Consider the following 6,072-nt stretch of genomic DNA (forward strand, 5'->3'; position numbering starts at 1 on the left):
CCCAGACTGGAGCGCAGTGACACAATTATGGCTCACTCACTGCAGCCTCAACCTCCCCAGGGTTAGGCGATTCCTCGAGGGATCCTACGGCCTCGGCCTCCCAAAGTGCTGGGGTTACAGGCGCGAGCCACCAGCACCCGGCCTGAGTTAATACATCTGGTCTCACTGCGTCTTAACCACGCACCCACGAAGAACTCAAGTCAAGAGAGAGTCGGCAAGAGACTCTCAGCATTCTCTCCCGAAAGCACGTGTGTCCCGAGCTCCTGTGGTTTCAGGTGGCCGCGCGTAGAGGAGAGATTTCCAATGTTTCCGGAGAGGTGCGAGCCACAGTCACTCGGGGCATCCGAGCACGAGATGGGGTTTCTGACAGCGACTGAAGGGCCAGGAAGGGCCAGAATCTGCCAAGGCCCGCGTTCCAGGGTGGGGCCGATGGAACCCAAGGTAGAGGGAGTCAGCGGTCCGCACAGAGAGAGCTCCAGCCCTAGGCCCCACTGTGCAGACCGAATCAGAAGGAAGAGAGTCCTTCGTCCTACCTGCCACATCCCTCACATCCCCCCACTGAACTTGGGAGTGGATCCGTGTTCTAAACACGAGGTGACTCTCGGTTTGCAATGGATCACAAGGGGCCGGGCTTTCCAGAGTCGGCAGGATAAAGAAGTCATTCTGGCTCGGACTCCCCCATCCCACGGTAACGGTCGGTAACGGTCGCTGGTGACTTTAAATGAGCCGGGGCTGGCCGGGCCGGAGCCGCTATGGGGGTGGGGGGGGGGGTGGGGGGGGGGCGGTGCCTGAGGCACTGCAGAAAGTGGGCCTGAGCCTCGAGGATGGCGGTGCTGCAGGGACCCGTCCAGGCTGCTATATGGCAAGCACTAAGCCACTATGCCTACCGAGATGCGGTTTTCCTCGCAGAACGCCTCTATGCAGAAGTACACTCAGAAGAAGCCTTGTTTTTACTGGCAACCTCTTCTTACCGCTCAGGAAAGGCCTATAAAACATATAGACTCTTGAAAGGACACAGTGGTACTACACCGCAATGCAAATACCTGCTTGCGAAATGTTGTGTTGATCTCAGCAAGCTTGCAGAAGGGGATCAAATCTTATCGGGTGGAGTGTTTCCTAAGCAGAGAAGCCATGATGATATTATTGTTCCTGAGTTTGCTGATTCAGCTCGCTTTCCCCTTCCATCGTTGGGACATGTATATTGCAAGACAGATCGGCTTACCAAAGGGTCAGAATGTGACCAAAAGAGCCTTCGTTGAAATCCTTTCCTCTGGTGTCCCTTTGAATCATGATGTGAAATAGGGGGGAAAAGCCAGATCCCGACCAAACATTTTGATTCACATCTCTAGAGAGCTTTAGCAACTGCCTGTCCAAGTGTTGTGCCAAAACACTGGGACCTCGTCCTAGCTTATGTCACAGACAGCCTGAGACCGTTCTTACGGAAACACCCCAGGACACCGTTGAATTAAACGGATTGAATTGAGAATCTTCCAATTCAAAGTACTCCTTGAATACAGACTCCCCAGTGTCTTCTATCGATTCAGCCGTCCTTTCACCTGATACTGTCCCACTGGGAACAGGAACTTCCATATGATCTAAACAGGTTCAACATAAACCAAAAACTGGTCGAAGTGTATTAGGAGGACCAGCAGCAGTTAGTTAGTCCATGAGCCCCAAGTGTTGGCATTTTGCCATTAGAAGCCCCAAGTCCCGGAGACGGATCCTATGGACAAAACTGCACTGGTATTAGACACCTTCTGTCATTGACGTGCCATCCACCGGAGCCCCTTCAAAAAAGTCTGTTGCCGGAATCGGCCAAACCGGAACACAGTCTGTCTTCTCGCAGAGGGGAAAGAGCCGAAAGGTAACCCCAATTCTTGCAAAAACACAAAGTTCTGGTGCGCCGACAAGGGCAACACCTCAGGTATTGAGCCCCACTATGGCATCTCCCCCAAACGCACCGCCTCGAAGAAATTCACGACTCTTGACTAGTGACAGCTCCACAACCGAGGAGAATAGGAGAAAATTAAAAGGGAAGTTTCCACCTAAAATCCCAAACAGAAAAACAAAAAGTAAAGCTAATAAAGGAGGAATAACTCCACCGAACATAAGTGATAGCCATGGAAGTGACAACATTGGACTCTTCCGTCACTCCAGAAGGGAAAATAGCCGCAATCGCGCCTCAGATTCAGGCTTTTAATCTACAAAAAGCAGCAGCGGAAGGCTTGATGAGCCTTCCTCGTGAAAGGGGGGAAGGTTATTTAGCTTTGTGTTCTCACCACGGCAAAGAAGCTGTCAGTATCTTGAGCCATCTAGCTTCTCACCACCGCAATACCGGTTGGGTACTGTGCCAAATTGGAAGGGCCTATTTTAAACTTTCAGAGTCCACGCAAGCTGAAAGAAAATTCTCAGAGGTTAGAAGGATTGAGAATTACAGAGTCGAAGGCATGGAGATCTACTCTACAACACTTTGGCATCCTCCGAAAGATGTTGCTCTTTCAGTTCTGTCCAAAGACTTCACAGACAGGGATAAAACTTCGCCAGCCAGAGGCCTGGTGTGCTGCAGGGAACTGTTTCGGTCTGCAACGGGAACACGATATTGCGATTCAATTCTTCCAGAGAACTCTCGAAGTGGATCCAAATGATGCTTATGCCTATAGTGCATTAGGGCGTGAGCTTGTCTTCACTGAAGAACTGGACAAAGCATCAGCTTGTTTTCGAAATGCTATCAGGGTCAATCCCAGACATTGTAAGGCATGGTAAGTGGTAATGAAGTGTAAAGACAAAGCCCTATGGATGGCGCCGGTACTCGCTAGTTTTTCTGGTTAGATAGCTCTTTATTGTCACGAATTTGGTTAAAAATACTTAGGGATGGTACATAGTGCTGAATAACTTCTAACTAAGATGTTTCCTTATGAAACGTATGTCTTGAACAAACTCTGAAATGAACTCATGATCATAGAATACCAGATCCTTATACTCAACAGTTTCAGTCTTCTAGCAAACTTTTGCAGACGCTGTAGTTGTCTTTGGTTCGTGTATGTGTTTCTTTAGTTGTGTGACTGGATTTGTGACTTTTTCTTCGAGCACCGAAGTGGTGATGGGGACAAGGAGCGCTTGGGAGATTGGAAAGGAATAGCATAGTTCACTTATTGGAGAATAGAAAAATAGATGGAAACAACTCACGAGCTGCTGCTTTTTGACAGTGTTCCAGTTTACGGAGTTACTATGAAGAACTTCACGTGCCCTTTAATGTAGCGGTCTCTCTGTTTTACTCTTTTGTACTCGTGTATAAGTGGGCACATAGGAAATTACTACCTAGGTCCTATTGTGATCAACTGAATCAGACATGAAAAAGTGTGGTCCTACCTCTGCCTCAACAGCATACTCACCGTTGACATTTATTGCATTTTTCTGGACTGACTTCATAGTTTAAACGTCAAGAGAAGGCCGGGCGCCGTGGCTCACGCCTGTCATCCCAGCACTTTGGGAGGCCGAGGCGGGCGGGTCACGAGGTCAAGAGATCGAGACCATCCGGGCCAACACGGTGAAACCCCGTCTCTATTAAAAGTATGAAGATTAGCTGGGCGTGGTGGTGGGCACCTGTAGTCCCAGCTACTCGGGAGGCTGAGGCAGGAGAATCGCTTGAACCCGGAGAGGTGGCGGTTGCAGTGAGCCGAGATCACACCATTGCACTCCAGCCTGGGCGACAGAGCGAGACGCCGTCTCAAGAGAAATACATTAAAAAAAATAAATACATACATAAGTAAATATCAAGAGAAAGTATAATTCTGAAGTCATAACCCTGTGGTAGTTATTCTGTCAGATACGGTGGTCTTTGGGGTGACTTATTACAGCAGTGGAGTTCTATCATTTGATTTGCTTCTAAATCTGAAGCATTATATTACGGAAACATTTTTTGATTTGCGAATATGTTGTTTAATGGATCATATCTCATTTTGCTGTAGTAGTTACATGGCCCGAAAGATGGCCAAAAAGATAGTGCCAGCTACTGCTGACCAACGCAACAATCAACTTGCCAATACTGCCTTCTCTTCCGATGGCTATGTTCTCCGTCCTATTTTAAGAACTCAGTTCTTCATAAGACTTGTGTCGTTTTCGATTTTTTTCCCAAGTCTGGTTGATCCTTGTGTTGTGATGTTTTTAAATGTGTATTGTCTGTTCAGCTCTTTTGCAGGAGTCGCATTCTTAAAAAAATCTTAACCCTATCAAAAATTGTGTTTAAAGGAGGATTATTCAGATCGGCCAGCTTTGACTAGGAAGAGTGTAAATGCTGACGTATTTAGGTAGCTCTAAATACTGAGCAACTTTATTCTAACCACAAAATGGATAGCCTTTCTTTTGTCTTCACTTTCGCTATCATTAGCACAGTGTTTAATACCTTTTCTTCATCTATAACACAATTATAATGATATAGGAAGCCACTCAAATAAGGCAGACACGTTGCGTTGCACTTAAAAAAAAAAAAAGAAGAAGAAGAAGAAGAAGTCTCTCTGTGGCACAGAATGAGGTGTGGCTCGAATCTGGAATCTCCAGTGAAAACCAATGAAAGAGGGTGAAACCCCGTGTCTACTAAAAAAAAAAAAAAAAAAAAAAAAAAAAAAAAAAAAAAAAAAAAAAAATGAGCCGGCCATGGTGGCGCTGAGACAGGAGAATCACTTGAACCCAGGAGGCAGAGGTTCCAGTGAGCTGAGATCACGCCGCTGCACTCCAGCCTGGGGGACAGAGCAAGACTCCATCTCAGAAACAAACAAACCCACCAAGCCAGTAAAGGTGTTTAATTCGATGGTGTCAGGCTCAGGTCTCTTGACAGGATACATCCAGCACCCGGGGGGAAACGTCGATGGGTGGGGTGGAATCTATTTTGTGGCCTCAAGGGAGGGTTTGAGAGGTAGTCCCGCAAGCGGTGATGGCCTAAGGAAGCCCCTCCGCCCAAGAAGCGATATTCATTTCTAGCCTGTAGCCACCCAAGAGGGAGAATCGGGCTCTCCACAGACCCCACAACCCCCAACCCACCCCACCCCCACCCCTCCCACCTCGTGAAATGGGCTCTCGCTCCGTCAGGCTCTATTCACACCGTGTGCTTTTGGAACCTCCAGCGTGTGTGCGTGGGTTGCGTGGTGGGGTGGGGCCGGCTGTGGACAGAGGAGGGGATCAAGCGGCGGTGTCCCGCGGGTGCCCGGGACGTGGGACGTGGGGCGTGGGTGGGGTGGCCAGAGCCTAGGGAACTCATCGCCGGTCAGGACGTCTCCCCTCCTGGTCCCCTCTCTGACCTACGCTCCACATCTTCGCCGTTCAGTGGGGACCTTGTGGGTGGAAGTCACCATCCCTTTGGACTTTAGCCGATGAAGGCCGGGCTCCCAAGAGTCTCCCCGGAGGCGGGGTCTTGGGCAGGCTCACAAGGATGCTGACGGTGACGGTTGGTGACGGTGATGTACTTTGGAGGCCTCGGGCCAATGCAGAGGTATCCATTTGACCTCGGTGGGACAGGTCAGCTTTGCGGAGTCCCGTGCGTCCTTCCAGAGACTCATCCAGCGCTAGCAAGCATGGTCCCGACGATCCCAGCTCCCAGCAGAGGCACTTTTGTTCACACAGGATCCTGGGCAGGAAAGTTCTCAGCAGGCTTAGGCCTCCTAGCCAAAAAGCCAAAACCACTTCTGGGATTTTTTTCGAAGAGCCAGTGGTTCCACAAGGGGCCGTGGGTAGTTGTGGAAATGGAGAGAAGTGTTTGCACATACATATTGGAGACAGAACGGACAGGGCTCGGTCACAGATCACTTAGGACACGGGCAGATGCACATTGAGAAAACTCTTCCGGCATCCTAGGGGAACAGAGGTACGATTTTTCGAGACAGTCGAGGGAGAAGCCACACCAGATTTTAGGATTGGATCTTTATTCCTATGTAGTTTCTATGAGGTATCCAAGTCCAGAAATCAACTCGCCAGTTCTGTACAGCATTCTGTAGGGAGATCAAATCTGGGATGTCAGAAGTTAAGAATTCGGGCCTTGGTGAGGGATTAGATTAGATGTACTTGAGCTTATTTTGCAAA

At 49.0% G+C, this 6,072-nt stretch overlaps 1 pseudogene; it reads left to right on the forward strand.

Moving 5' to 3' along the window:
• The first annotated feature begins 824 nt into the window (after positions 1-824).
• Positions 825-4,496, forward strand: LOC134729201 (cell division cycle protein 27 homolog; annotated as a pseudogene).
• Positions 4,497-6,072: the final 1,576 nt, after the last annotated feature.

This window comes from Pan paniscus, chromosome 17 (assembly GCF_029289425.2).
Source record: "Pan paniscus chromosome 17, NHGRI_mPanPan1-v2.0_pri, whole genome shotgun sequence".
Taxonomy (NCBI): domain Eukaryota; kingdom Metazoa; phylum Chordata; class Mammalia; order Primates; family Hominidae; genus Pan; species Pan paniscus.